Source organism: Stegodyphus dumicola, chromosome 7 (genome assembly GCF_044657685.1).
Source record: "Stegodyphus dumicola isolate Sdum_Otavi_A_Nest chromosome 7, ASM4465768v1".
Lineage (NCBI taxonomy): Eukaryota > Metazoa > Arthropoda > Arachnida > Araneae > Eresidae > Stegodyphus > Stegodyphus dumicola.
Window position 1 is genome coordinate 66014249 of NC_140774.1, and position 16032 is coordinate 66030280.

Here is a 16032-nt window from a genome sequence, read left to right on the forward strand (position 1 = left end):
CTAACCATACAAAAGGTTTTTTCCATTGCGCTCTACAAAAAGCAGTTCGGTATCATTATTATTTAAAGACACAGAGAAGAAATTCGCAAGGTCGATCCTGCACAATTCAATCTTGACAGAACTCATTAAAAAAAAATACATATATCATGTTACTTCTTCAACAGCATAGATGGTTCTGAAGTGAAACTTGGAATTTTGAAATAATAGATCAGAGAGAAATCATTCTTAAAAACAAATGGTAAAGTCTCGAATCGGCTGGGAGAAAAAAAATTTCTCAGAGGTGAGATAAAAATTCTCTAATGAAAAAAAAAAACTTTTGGTTCATTTTTATCATGTCTTAGACATGATAAAAATTAATGACCCTCCCTTTTCGTCTGGGAAGGATGTCTCACCCTTTCTAAAAATAGACCATGACTCATCCTTTCTCTAATGGCAATCATTCCATGAATGAATCACGATTTGTTTTTCAAAAGAGTGAGACAACATTCCCAGACGAAAAGGGAAGAGGGTCGTTAATTTTTATCATGTCTAAGACATGATAAAAATTAACCAAAAGTTTTTTTTTTTTTTTTTTTTTTTTTTTTTTTTTTTTTTTTTTTTTTTTTTGAGTTGTAGAATTTTTCTCAGCTCTGAAAATTTTTTTCCAGCCGACTCAAGACTTTACCATTTATATTTACGAATAGTCTTTGGATTATTTATTTATTTTCTTTTAAAAAGAAAAATTCTGAGCTAGACCTATCTATTGACCTATCTATTGGCTATTAGGATTCTGTTGTTGAGAAGGGGGTATATTATTATTATTATTATTATTATTATTATTATTATGATTGTGGCAGATTCGTTTTCTACATGGAAGTCTAATCTCCTCCGAAGACCTTTTCTGGGGATCGTCGATAGATGGTTTTTCAATAGGAATCGTTTCCCTCGGATCCTCAAGAGATAGAGGGGGGTCCTGTCTTGAGACATGGAGCGGTCTCTCCTCCTCCTCGAGAAGTCTTGAGAAAGGGAGAGGATTTTCGGTTCCCTTATTCTTGAGGGGTCTTGACAAATTGAGAGGTCCCTCCTCTTCGAAAGAGAGAGAAGTTTTGGTTCCCTTATTCTCGAGGGGTTTTGACAAATTGAGAGGTCCCTCCTCTTCGAAAGAGAGAGAAGTTTTGTTTCCCTTATCCTCGAGGGGTTTTGACAAATCGAGAGGTCCCTCATTTTCGAGGGGTCTTGATAAATGGAGAGGTTTTTCATCTTCGAGGGGGTTTGATAAAGGAAGAGGTCCCTCCTTCTCGAGGGGTCTTGATAAATGGAGAGGTTTTTCATCTTCGAGGAGGTTTGACAATGGGAGAGATTTCTCCTTCTCGAGGGGTCTCTCTTCCTCAAGGGGTTTTGAGGAAGGGAGAGGTTTTTCATCCTCGACGGGTTTTGACAAACGGAGAGGAATCTGAACAGGCTTCTCCTCATCCCCATCATTATCGAGGAGGATGAGGATAGGCTTTTGGAAAGGTTTTTTCTTTTTCTTCTGAACAGGCTCCTCTTGATGCTCGGGGAGAGGGATGGGGTAGTTGTTCCACCATTCTATTTTTTCTTGCTCGAGGATTTTTTCAAAAGTCGTGGCCTCTCTATGATGAGACGAACGAGGAGAGTCCTCGAGAAGAATATAATAGGTATTTTTCCCAGTCTTCTCGATCGAGAGAGGTTCGTGCAAACATTTATGCAACCATTCACTAAAATGAACGAGAATCCCTTTTGTCTTCTCAAGACGATCCATAATCCTATTCATTTGCGAGACGGTTAGAAAGTGGGACGTGTAAAAATATTTGGCTCGTTTCATTAACAAAATTTGTGCATCTAAAGGTGGAATGTCACGAGCCATCAACACGTTTTCGTCGGACAAAAATTCGTCCCGCATCTTTTGATAACTCCCCACAGTATAATAACCCGCACATTTTGAAAAATCGGAGGCTTTCAGGTAAACGACTCCTTGGATGATATAAAAGGAAAGATCAACATATTTATATTTGAAAGGAATACACGTAGTGAGCTGGGGATGCCTCCTCATGATCCACTTGGACAAAAATACGACTTTGGGGCTCTCCCCTTTTATTTATAGAGAGAAAGAGAGTGTGACCTTCCCTTCCCTCCTCCTCCTCTCTCCCTGCTTTCTCTATCTCTGGACGTCCTTGGATTGGAAAGGTTGACTTTGAAAAAAAAAAGAAGGTCATGGTTGGATAATTTTTTGTTTATTAAATTATTACTTTCACTTCCTCATTCCCACACACATTCATCTTTTTAAGAAAAGAAAAAGAGGTCATGGAGATAAGATTTCTTGGAAAGAAGAGAGAGAGAAACAAAAAAAAACAAATAAAACGGACGTCATAGAGCCTCTATGTGTGTCTGTGTGTGTCTATATAGATATATAAAAAGGCGAGAGTACTGGGCGAGATCATTTCTTTTCCATTGGGAGCCATGTCGCTGTTAGACGTTTTTCCAACTCAACGGATTTCGAACGGGGAGGTTTTGAAGACGCTAAAGCAAATCTCCAACTTGAAAATTTTTTTGGCGTGTCATTGTGCGACATTTATTCCGCATTTACCACCTCATCAAGCGATCGTTTCTTTCAACCAAGATGTCAAATCCTCCAACCTGCTCGTTCAGAATATATACAGAAATTTATTCGAATCGCAACAAACGAAAGAGGAATCTCCCTTCTCTTGGAATCGGATGGATCGAGCTTTGAGACGGCCCATTCAAACAGATCGGTGATATACAGATCCGCGCACGAGTTTTCGGTGGAAGAATATTTTTCTCACGAAACGATATTTTACGTTTGGAGTGAGAACGACGGCTGAGGACGAAGTTCATATTGTTCAAACCACAGCCGCTCCTCTCGCCTATTACGAATCATCGTCCCCCAATCTGAAGGAAAGAAGTTTTAAAGTCAGCGACAGGATGAAATATAAGAAATATATTCTAAGACCTTTTCAAAACTATGTCGTTCCCCCGAAAACGCAATATCTCATCGTCACAACCCAGAAGAGTCTCTTTCTCGTCGATCGGTGCTCGTACTCGCTTTGGAAACAATTGAAAGAGGAGATTTCTTTCCAATCGCCGATGATGTTTCAAGAAAAAGAAGAAGAAAACCCTCCGCCACCTTTACCCATCCCTTCCTTAGATGATAAGAGGAGCTGGACCAAATCGTCATGGCCCGAAACAAAATCGACCCGGCAACGGAATGAAATTGAAGTCATCACAATTGAAGATGAGGAGGAAGAAAAAAAATTACCTCTTAAAAAACGGTCGACTTACCGGAACCTACCTGGCGTGCAAGATCCGCTTCAGAATCCAGAAGCTTCTTCTTCTTCTTCTCCGACTTGTTCAAACAGGCAACCTCTTTCGGACTCCTCACAGACAGAACCTCTTCCAGTATCCTCTTCTTCTTCTTCTTCTTCTCCAACCTGTCCCGACATCGTAGAGGTAGAATGTCAGACGGGTCCACAAGCTTCAAAAAGTCCCGACATCGTAGAGGTAGAATGTCAGCCGGGTAAACAAGTTCCAACAGGTCCAGAAATCATGGAGGCAGAATCACAGCCGGGTTCACAAGTTCCAACGGGTCCAGAAATCGTAGAGGTAGAATTTCAGCCGGGTAAACAAGTTCCAACGGGTTCAGAAATCATGGAGGTAGAATCGTAGCCGGGTCCAGACATCCTAGATCCCTCCACTCATCCCAAAGACACTCCAAGTGTTTCAAGACAGCCTTGTGAGGATCCAGCCCTTCCCGTATGGAATGATTATATGGACTTACAAAATTTGGTGCAACAGGAAGGAGAAGAAAATAATCATACGGATGGGTGGGTCAAAGACTGTTTAGATCATTTAACCTCGAATGAAATTGAACTGTTATGGAATTGCATTTCTGAAATCACATCGGAAATGGGATAAAAACGAAAACAAAAAAAACAATTTTTTTAATAACAAATGGGAGGAGGGTCATGATGTCAATTAAAAAAAATATTATATAGAGTCCAATCTTGGTGGTTCACTTCAGTTTTCCAGCATGAGGTGATCCACGTTTCCCGAAATATGGATCCCATTCCAAGAGAGATTGTGTAGAGCCTTCACTTCAGTTCTTTTTTTTTCCTACCAAGAGGAGAGGGTCCCCAAAGGGCTACCCATGTCCAAAGAGAGAAAGTGTAGAGCGTTCATTTCAGTTTTTGTTTTCCAAGTTTAGGGGAGGGAGGTCTCAAAATGACACCCCCCCCATTTTCAAAGAGAGATGGTGTAGAGCGTTCATTTCTGTTTTTTTCCAAAGTTAGGGAGTTTTCAAATGACTACCCATTTCAGAGAAAGAAAGAAAGAGAGAGAGAAGGTGTAGAGCGTTCATTTCAGTTTTCCAAGGTTAGTATGGTGGTGGAGAATCCTCCAAAATGGCTACTCATCTCAAAGAGAGAGAGAGAGAGAAAATGCGTAGAGCGTTCATTTCAGTTTTCCAACATTAGAAGGTCCCAAAATACCTTCTGAATTCAAAGAGAGATCGTGTAGAGCGTTCATTTTCAGTTCTTCAAGATCAGAAGAAGAGGGTCCGCTTTTCAGAGACAGCGAAGTGCAGACTTCAGTTTTCTCCCTCCCCAAGAATAGAAGGTCCCAAAATGGCTTTCCATTTCAAAGAAAGAGGGAGAGGCGTTCATTTCCATTCTCCAAGATAGGGTCGTCTGCATTTTTCCCAAAATGGCTTCCCAATTCAAAGAGAGAGAGTGAAAGGGTGTGTAGAGCGGTCATGTTCATTATCCAAGATAGGGTCGTCAGCTTTTGCTCAAAATGGCATCTCCCCATTCAAAAAGAGATCGTAACCAATTTTTTCCAGTTTTTTCCAAGATGGGGGGAGAAGAAAACCTAGGATGGAATAACACGACACACAGAGAGAAAGAGAAAAAAAACGCCATCTTGTCATTTTCTGATAGGGTACTGGTGTTCGAATACTTTTGTGACCGACTGTACTTGCATTCCAGTGTTGGTAGGGGTGCGTGGAATGATGACAGAAATTCCTTTGCCTTTAATTGCCGGGTGTGTGTGGAGAGGGTGTCCAGGTGTTTCAAACTGGACTAAGCTGTAGGTGCTATTGTAGAATGTGACGTCTTTTCTCAAGTATACTAGAGTTGTATATGCCGCTTCCATTTCTACTTTGATGTGGAGAGGCAGCAACCCCGCAAGGACAGTCACCGCACTTGTTGCAGTTGTGCGAAAGGCTTTCGTGAGGTTGAGAGCGAAAGGGCGTTGGACGGTAGTCAGTAATTTGATTTTACGAGCGCCCATTGGGTGGGCCCAGGCAGCGGCAGCGTACGTGGCGATCTTCTCTGCCACAGTGTGATATAGGATCTTCTGTATATGATGGTTCTGCCCCCAATTTTGCCCTTGAAAGGTGCGTGCCTTCCTTGCAATGGTGATAGTCTTCTTTCTGATGTCTTGAATGTGCGGGAGCCACGTGAGTCCTTGATCCCAGAGAAGGCCTAGATGTTTAAGGGTTGAGACTATCTTGATGTTTTGATTGTGCAATTTGATACAAGGACGGCGTGATGGATTTGTACTTGCCCTATCAGGTTCAATGTTTCTTCTAACCTTCTTCGGAAACATACAATGACCTGACTAGAACAGAGAGCTTACTAAAGCTATGTTCACTAATTGTAGTAAGTAGACAGGATACAGACGAAGGGTATACAAAACCCTTTATTTTTTTCTTTATATACAATGACTTCCGTACTTCGGAATACAATGACCCTCCACTCGGGGTCTAACTTAAAAGATATCAAAATAAAACTAAACTCTAATTTAACTTTAGAATAAGATTGGCCTTATAATAACAGAAAGCGTATGTAGCACAGAGACTGTGAACACTCCAATACGTTTAATTTATCAAGAGGATTAAAACCTCTGGCCTGGAAGGCAAAGTAGCAACTGCGTAACTTCTAAGGTAAGCGGCCTGCTTCGAACTCACGGCTTCCTCTCTCCTCTGCTTGGCAAAAAGGCCACACTTAAATACTTGGCGTTCGCCAGACAACTTTGCATAAACTCCTTCACGCTTATAATTCTGGCCGGAAGTAGAAAATAAGAAGTGATAGTAAAGATTTAAAATAAAATAAACGTTAGTAAAACTTAAGATCCTTACATACTTCCCGCCAGAGTTAATTAGTTTGAAACTGAGGTCTAAAACGACCTTGTTGAAAACTTTTAGCTCTAGAAACTAACGCGAGGCCAAACTTTTACAAACATAACTTAGCTAGAAACTAGAAAATTTTAAAAGAAAGAAATTTGTTACAATAGCAGCTCCCGGAATATACAACAATCTTTTTTCTTTTTCATCTGTACTGCATCAAAACAGGAGCTTTATTCAATTCTGGTTCCTTCCAGAGATCTGGAAGGAAAACTAGTTTAATGAAATATTACAGAATGACATTGCAAATAACATATAGAATATACTTTTCTTAACATTCTTATTTCATTCATGACTATTTTAATTATCTCTCCCCGTGCTCTCTGACATGTGTTGTAAAAACACCAAACACGAATGTGTTTCTGTCTATGTGTTCAACACTTCCTCCTACAATCAAAACACTAACGTGTTAAAATTCAACATACTAGACCTCTTAACACACCCTAATTTCAACTCTAGACCCTGAGGTACTATTCTGAAAGTGGCTAACTCTAAAGTGTAGCGTCAGAGAGCCTAACTACATCATTCAACCTTTAACACATATTCACCATGATTTAATCTTTACAGTCACACGAATAACAAAATTTTTTAACATTACTTTCACTTTTACCATATCACGGTATTTCTAAACATTCAAAATAACAGTTCACATGTATACAAGAACATATCAAGATGCCGTTAATTTTACACATTTGAAAACATACATTAGTAGTACATTGTTAACTTCTATTCTTTTCAAAGCAAGTGCCAATTCTTTCTACATTGAAATAATACTACATTTCAAAAAGTCTTTCAGACTAAAACTTCTTTCTTGTTAGAATGTTTTAAATAAAATTTATACAATAACTTTTTACAATATTTAAGTTTTTATACAACGCTATTATACATCAACTTTAGTTTTACGCGCGAGTAATTGAAAAACATAATAAGAAAATCGGTCACAACTCATTTCTCGCCCTTTTGGCGATAAAGGTAGACCTCGCATGAGGTAAAACTTCTTGAAATCTGCCACTTGCAGTAAGAATGAAAGATTAACTTAAGTTTGTAAAGTAACATAAAATTTTACTTATCTTTGTAATATTCAGACATCCTTTTCTGGGCCCAGTCTTTAAAGGTGCTGCAGACCGTAGCTTGGTTGATCCTCCTTCTTGTACGGGCTCGCCCTTCAGTGCTTTCCTCTGGAAGCTTCCGTTTTTCACCACTACGGCCACCCTTGAACATCTTCCTTCTGTCCTCTGCTTGTGGTCTTGGCCGTTTGAAGGCAGCTGGTCTTGGTGGAACCGGGAAACTTCTGTCGTGATCCTGCTTGGACCTCGTTGTTGGCCGTTCAAATTTTTCTTGTACTTTTTCCTCCGCCGCTGATGGCCATTCCGCAGTTCGGCGACTTTTGCTGCGGAGAGTTCTGTCGGATGAGTCAATCTTCCGTTTCACAGCCGGGTTATAGTTGCCGTCCTTTCTCCCGGTCTTTTCCACATACGTCGTCCTTCTCCCTTCTTCATTCTGGGGGTGTTCGTGAACTCTGTTTTTTGGACGGTGGAACGGCTTCTTTTTCTTTGTACCTTCAATTTTTCCGCGGGGCAATTTTCTTTTCACTTGCTTCTGTCTCTCATTGGCTTGCCCTTGTACTTGTCGTTTTCCCACCTCTGGAACTTGTACCTGCGGTGTCTGCCGTACCGGATCCTGCAAAAGATCTGAAAAGATTTGCATTTTATTACGGTCATAGAATGGTTTTATCTGGTCAATGTTTGCGGAACAGGTTTCACCATTTCTTGCCTTTAACACTACAACAGCGTGAGTTATTTTTTCTATAACATATGGTCCTTCAAAGCGTGGAAAAAATTTGGCAGTTTTATCTTCTGGTGCTGAAGAAAGTGAATGCTTAATTTTTAGTACTTCATCCCCTACTTTATAAGTTACTCCCCGTCGTTTCAAGTCATAATACAATTTTTGTTTTCTTTGTGCTACTTCCGTATTCTTTTTTGCTTCTTTTATTAGTTTTTCTATATCACCCATTTTAAATTCTGGGGCTCTTTGTTGCACATAAAATAGTTTATCTAACGGTGTTATAACCTTTCTGCCTAGAAATAACTCAGCAGGAGTTTTGCCCGTTGTATCATGTTTTGCGGTCCTAAGGGCGAAAGCAAATTCATTGACATAGTTATCCCAGCTTTTATGAAAATTTTTAACATAACTACGGATAATTTTCACTATATTTCTGTTGACCCGTTCCGCTATATTTGATTGCGGCCGATACGGGACCATTTTTAAATGACGTATGCCCAGTTTTTGGCACATGTCTTCAAATATATTACTTACAAATTGAGGACCATTATCCGATATAACTTTTAGGGGCGCCCCGTATTTCAAAATATATTTATTTAAAATAGAATCGGTAACTAATTTCGCGGAGGCTCGTTTTAAGGGAACAATTTCGGTCCATTTACTAAAATGATCAACTATAACAAGGAGATAGCGACTTTTGTTTAACTGACTTTTTGGGAAAGGGCCCAATAAATCGATGCCGATTATTTCATTTGGAAATTCGGATTTAATACTATTTAGAAACCCGGCCGGGCGGAAATTAATATAATTAACGGCTTGACATGTTGGGCAGGACTGGACATACGCCCTTGTTAACTTTTGCAGTTCAGGAAAGTAGACTGCCTCGCGTTGAGTAGTTTTTCGAATACCAGCATGAGAAGCTAAAGGGCTGTCATGGAGCTCTTGCAGGATATTTAATCTAAGACTAGCTGGGATAACAGGTCGAAATTCGTTGTTGGAATTCGTAGTTTTTGTATAAAATAATAGACCATCTATTAGTTCGTAATGGGCCGCCCTATTTCTTATCGCCACAATATCTTGGTGGCTAAAATTTTCAGGATCCTTCAAATACTCATAAATACTTCCAAACTCAGGATCCTTACCCAGTTCGGTTATTACGGTTTCTCGGGAATCTATTGTACACGCTGTCAGCATTGCAACTTTTACGGTATTACCCTGTTCGTCTAATTTAATTCGTGACAGGGCATCTGCTACGATATTTTCCTTTCCGGGGGTATGCTTGATTACCAGATTATATTCTTGCAGCTTGAGTGCCCATCTTATTAACCTTGGGGATAAATTTTTTCCAGAGTACAATCTAGTTACCGCCGCATGATCAGAATATACTGTTATCGGCGCCTTTCCAAAATAGACTCTGAACTTTTGCACTGCTAACAGAACTGCAAGTGCCTCTCTCTCGGTCGCGGAATAGTTTCTTTGTGTTTGATTTAAAGTTCGGCTAAAAAATGCTACTGGCTGCTGATTTTGCGAAAGTACCGCTCCTACCGCATAATCCGAAGCATCCGCTGAAATTTCTAAATTTTCATCCTTTTCAGGAAATTTCAACACAGGGGCTTGCGTTAATGCTTGTTTTAATTTTTCGAAAGCACTATTGGCTTCGGCCGTCCACGAGAATCTTGCCGTTTTCCTTTTTAATTTTAACAATGGCTCAGCGATAGCCGCAAAATCTTTTATAAAGGACCTATAATATGAACAAAGTCCTAGAAAAGAAGAGAGCTTCTTTGCCGTGTTTGGAGTCGGATACTTTTGTACAGCGATTATTTTTGATTCATCTGTCTCGATCCCTTTTTGCGATATTTTGTAACCTAAATATTTTAATTCAGGGGCTGCAAATTTGCATTTTTCGACATTAACTTTTAGACCGGCCTCATTTAATAAAGAAAACACCTGTCTTAAATCCTGTACATGTTGGTCTAGATTATCACTAGTAATAATGATATCGTCTAAATAGATAAATGTGGACTTTCCGAGAACAGGTCTTAACACAATGTCCATGCATCGCTGAAATGTTGCTGGGGCGCCTGAAAGGCCAAACGGCATTCGCAAAAATGCATAAGTGCCAGACTTGGTTATAAAAGCAGTCTTAGGCACGTCCTCAGGCCTGATCCCTATTTGAAAATAACCATTCGTTAAGTCTAAAGTCGTCATAAATTTGGTTGATTTTATGTTCCTTAAAATTTCTTCTATAATTGGTAACGGATATACCGGATATTTCGTTATGGAATTTAATTTACGGTAATCAATAGCGAACCTCCACCTTTTTGGATGCTCCAAAGGATAATCATTATTTTTCTTACATAAAACCACCGGACTAGCATAACTACTTGAAATAGGCGTTACGATCTTTTTACGTAGCATGTCGGTAATATGCCATTCTATAATTTTTTCCTTATTCTTATCGTACCGGTATGGTTTTTGACGAACCGGCAATGCATCTCCGGTGTCAATACTATGGTTAGTAACCTGGGTAAATCCTGGAATATCACTAAATAAGGAAGCAAATTCACTTACCACTTGTCGGATTCTATCTTGCTCGTCATTAGGCAGGTGGTCGAGATTTAACCTTGGCGGTTCAACCTTTTCTACACGCACTGGTTTCATCGTCAGCTTAAGAGACGCTTCATTAAAATCCAGTGTAGCTTGTGCGTCTGAAAGAAAGTCTATTCCTAGTATTAAGTGTGCTTGCAAATTCTTTACTATAAAAAACATCACCTTTACTTGTTCGTCCTTCATACGGATGTACAAAGGTACTTTACCTACGCACTTACATTGTTCTCCTTGCGCCGCTAATACTGTTGTATTATCCGCATTATATATGCGGTATTTGCGAAAATACTTTCTAAAAAAGACTTCTGCCACACAGGAACACTGCGCGCCGGTATCCAGGAGTGCGGTGGCCGGGATATTATTTACCAAGACTTCAATCTTCGGAAGAGTTAAATTTTTCACCATTACTGTATTTAACTTGTAGGAAGAGGGGTTTTCGTGGCCTTCGGATTTCCGCACCCTCTCGTCAGCAGAAATCCGTTTTAGTTTAAATTATTTTTTCTTTCGGTGCTTTCCTTCTTTCTCCACTGGCCTTGAGACTTTTTTCCTGGGTTGCTATTGAACTGTCGACGTTCGCCGGCTGTTTTTGAATGCTCGGGTTTCCTTGCCCACTGATTCGCTTTTTCTCCGTATCCATGTGCTTGAGTTTGCTGTAGTCTTGGCGTACCAAATTGGTTTCGCTGTTGATATTGGCGTCTTCTTTCGACGTCCGCCGTTCTTCTACTTTCAAACTGGATTGCTAGCTCAAATAATTTTTCCAGTGTAGTCGGATTTCTCAATTCAATAAAGTCTTGCACTTGGGGTAGTAACCTCGGCAAAATCACTTGAATTATTTCAGGATCCGGACGGTTTCCATACAAGAGCTTGAAAACGTGAATTTTTCTTAAAATAAAACTCGACATGTTTTCCATTCTTTGTTGATATATACTGAAAAGTTCTGTTTCTAATTTCGCACGATCCCTTACAACAGGGAAGGCTTTTAGTAGGGCAGTCTTGAAATTTTCGTAGGTATAGGTGGGACTTCCTGCTTGACCCAAGAGACTTCTGCCGATACATTTGAACCAGTTAAGCGCTTGGCCCCTCAAAGCGCTGGTAGCTAAGGTAACTTTTTGAAACTCGTGCACGGGGTAGAGCATGAAGTGGTCATCCAATTTTTCCAAAAAACTGGTTACCTGTGAGTTTCCATTAAACGTTGCTTCTGGTTTCATCGAAGCGCGCATGGTCTGGACAATATACCCAAATCCTTCCAGGGCGGCAGCTGGCATTTCTGGATTCTGAGCTGTTTCTGCAGGCAGCACAGGTTCTTCTTGAAACTCGGCCATGGTTATTCTTCGTCGGGCGCCACTATCAGGTTCAATGTTTCTTCTAACCTTCTTCGGAAACATACAATGACCTGACTAGAACAGAGAGCTTACTAAAGCTATGTTCACTAATTGTAGTAAGTAGACAGGATACAGACGAAGGGTATACAAAACCCTTTATTTTTTTCTTTATATACAATGACTTCCGTACTTCGGAATACAATGACCCTCCACTCGGGGTCTAACTTAAAAGATATCAAAATAAAACTAAACTCTAATTTAACTTTAGAATAAGATTGGCCTTATAATAACAGAAAGCGTATGTAGCACAGAGACTGTGAACACTCCAATACGTTTAATTTATCAAGAGGATTAAAACCTCTGGCCTGGAAGGCAAAGTAGCAACTGCGTAACTTCTAAGGTAAGCGGCCTGCTTCGAACTCACGGCTTCCTCTCTCCTCTGCTTGGCAAAAAGGCCACACTTAAATACTTGGCGTTCGCCAGACAACTTTGCATAAACTCCTTCACGCTTATAATTCTGGCCGGAAGTAGAAAATAAGAAGTGATAGTAAAGATTTAAAATAAAATAAACGTTAGTAAAACTTAAGATCCTTACAGCCCTAGGGATGACAAGGGCCATGGATTTCTCAGTGGAAATTTTGAGTTTTAATGCAGTGCACATGTTTTCGAATATGGTACTTGTTGTTGTCCAAGACATGTTGCAGTCCCATTTTTTTCTAATTCCTTCCATGTGCGTCCCTTGACCAGCAGAGCGACGTCGTCTGCGTAAGCAACAACTGTAGTATGCTGTGGCCAGTCAGCTTCCAGCACAGAATTGAGAGTTAGGTTCCAGAGAACCGGTCCGGCGCAGGAGCCCTGGGGGCATCCTCGCTCCTGGCTTTTGGTGGTTGTGCCGTTGTCGTTGGAAATTAAAAAGCTTCGGTTCTCCAAATAGCTATTAAAGGTGTTAAAGATATTTGCTGGGCAGCGTGCTATTCTGAGGGCTTGTTTTATAGCAGGCCACCAGAGGGTGTCGAACGCGCTCTGCAGGTCGATGGAGATGAAGGCCGTATGATATCCCGTAGCTCTGTTGCGTTGTATAGTGTCCCGGATAGTACAGAGAGCATGTGTGGTGGAGAGACGTGGTCGGAAAGCGAACTGTCTTGAGCTGAGGAAATTGGTCACGTGCAGGTGATAGGACAGCCGTTGGACAAGTAGTTTTTCATAAATCTTACCCATTGCGGATAAAAGGCAGATGGGTCGATAAGAGCGCAAATCTTGTGCGCTTTTATTTTTCTTTAAGAAGAGAACTACTTGTCCTTGTTTGAAGGCCTGTGGAAAAATTTGTAGATGAAGAAGTCTATTGAAGAAGGTGCTGAAGAATGATGGACATGCATTGTAGGCCACCTTAATGATAGCATAGTCGAGGCCGTCTGGGCCTGGTGCCATTTTGCGCGGGAGAAGTTTGAAGACGTGTCTAATCTCACTGCTACTGAAGGGAATATCATACGAGGTGGTGGGAGTGCTTGCATTTTCGCGGATGATACGCTGTGAAGTCGTGTCCTCCTCTGGGTTGTCATCAGGGAATATAGTGCTCAGGATTTTGCTGGCAGTGTGTTCCACTACGTTGGTATTATCGGCCAGTGCTGGAGTCTGGATATGGATCTGTGCCGGGCGAAAGACTTTGCCGGTGGTAAGTTTGTGCAGGATGCCATATGGGTTATTATTAGCTGTACAATAGTTCCTCCAACTAGTAATTTTGGCTGTTAGAATATTATTTTTGTAAAGGGCTCTCTCTTTCATGTATGCCAGCAAAATTTGTTGTCTGATGCTGTTGTCTGCAGTGCGGATGCGACGTCTAAGGGCTCTGCATTTTTGTCGCAGTGTGCGAAGCTCCTTGGTCCACCAAGAGACTCCTTGTAGTTTCGTCGCGGACCAGGTAGGCAGAATGTTGTGGCATATGTCTTTCAGTGTCGCCAGGAGTTGATTGGTGAAAAATTCCATGTCGGCTGGACTGTTAATGCTGTGAAGTTTTCTTCCTTCGTTATGTAAGATGGTGGAGAAGGAGGAGGTGAGGTGCCGGATCTTATTGCCTGGGAGCTTAAACCTGGTAATAACAGAAATGGTGGTGTCGCAGCTGATGGAGAAATGTATGTACTTGTGGTCTGAGTTACTCTCTTCTTCATTTACTGTCCAATCTTGAATTTTACGTGCGATGTTGATAAAAACTACACAGTTCGGCTTCTAGCTTTGCTCGGTCTTTCACTATGGGGAAGGCCTTTAATAATGATTTTTTGAAATTTTCAAAGGTATATGTTTGGCCTCCGAATTCCCCTAATAAAAATTTACCTATATTCTTCCACCATAGCGAGGTCTGTCCTCTTAGTGCAAATGTGGCAATGGCACCTTTTTGTCTTTCAGGCACAGGGTAGAGCTGGAAATGGTTTTCGAGATCTTCTAAGAATATTGCCACCGAATGTTTTCCGTCGAAATTGACGTTTGGCTTGATTGATGCTCTCATCGTCTGGACCAGGTACCCAAATCCTTCCAATTCGGTTACCATTTCTTGTTGTTGGACTTGTTCAGAAGCTTCCATCCAGTTTTCGGCCATTTCAGTTCGACAAGTGTTCGGGCGCCAATGTGGTGTTGCGCGGCCCCAACCTACACGCAACAATAGTAATAACTGCTATGAACTGGAAAGTACACAAAACTCTTAAGAAGGGTTTAGCTCCCTTTTTATTCCAGTTTAGAAGTTACAGATGCGTGCACTTGACGCTCACAAACTACGCCGACCCGGCGGTAAAATAAAAATAAGAAACTAAAAAATGAATAATAACAAGTTACTACCTAGAGGCTCTCTAAACGTAACTAACCTAACCGCGTTCTAAGATACAGCTGATATTTCAGCAAACTTTCTGAATATTAAGTTGAAAAATTCAACTATCTGCCGAGGCAAGCACACAAGCCGAAACGCGCGGTTCTTCAATTTCTACCTAGCAACTTTCACGCTCGTGAAGCAAGAAAGCACACTTACGAACTCGTTTTCCTTCTATTTAACTCAAATTACTTCCGCTGACAATTTGAATACTTTGCGCGTTCTACTAAAATTTACATACTCTGGCATTGGCAATTCCAGGGGAAAGTAAGGCTTGACAGGAAAGATAGTTTAAACTTAAAATAAATGTTAGTTAAAATAAATATAAACCCTACAAGGTCATGTTGTATTTTTTCCGACACCTAGCCAAATTTGACATGAGCCATCCTTTTGTTTTTTTTCTCATCCAACTAAGATGGACCCTTTTATTTATGGATTTTACCCTTTTATTTTTTTTCATCTCAAACCCTGATGGTGGGAGCAGCTATTTTGTTTCCCCATCCAATGAAGACTTTCTGAGGAGACTATTGTGTTCTTTTTCTCTACGCGAGCCAAGATGGGACGGAGCGACCGTTTGATCAGTCATTTTGTTTCCCATCTCACCCAGATAGGTCATGTTGTATTTTTTTTACCTACACCTAGACAAATTTGATGTGAGCCACCCTTTTATTTTCCCCATCGAACTAAGAGGGATGAATGAGACCACTGTGTTCTTTCTCTCTTCGCGAACCGAGACGGGGGGCATAGCGACCGTTTGTGTTTTTTATTTCTTCCTCTGAGCTCAAACCTGGATCACTTGAGCAGTCATTTTGTTTCCCAGCTCACTTAGATAGGTCATGTTGTATTTTTCCGACACCTAGCCAAATTTGACGTGAGCCATCCTTTTGTTTTTTTCTCATCCAACTAAGATGGATGAGTGAGACGATTGTGTTCTTTCTCTCTTCACGAGCCAAGATGGAGCGTAGCGACCGTTTGTGTTTTTCCCCTTCTGCTCTTAAACCTTGATCACTTGAGCAGTCATTTTGTTTCTCAGCTCAGTCAGATAGGTCATGTTGTATTTTTCCTACACCTAGACAAATTTGACGTGAGCCATCCTTTTGTTTTTCCCCATCCAACTAAGATGGATGAGTGAGACGATTCTGTTCTTTTTCTCTCTGCGTGAACCAAGACGGGGGTGTAGCGACCGTTTGTAGGTTTTATTTTTTTTCCTCTGCACGCAAACCTCGATCCCTTGAGCAGCCATTTTGTTTCCCAGCTCACTCAGATATGTC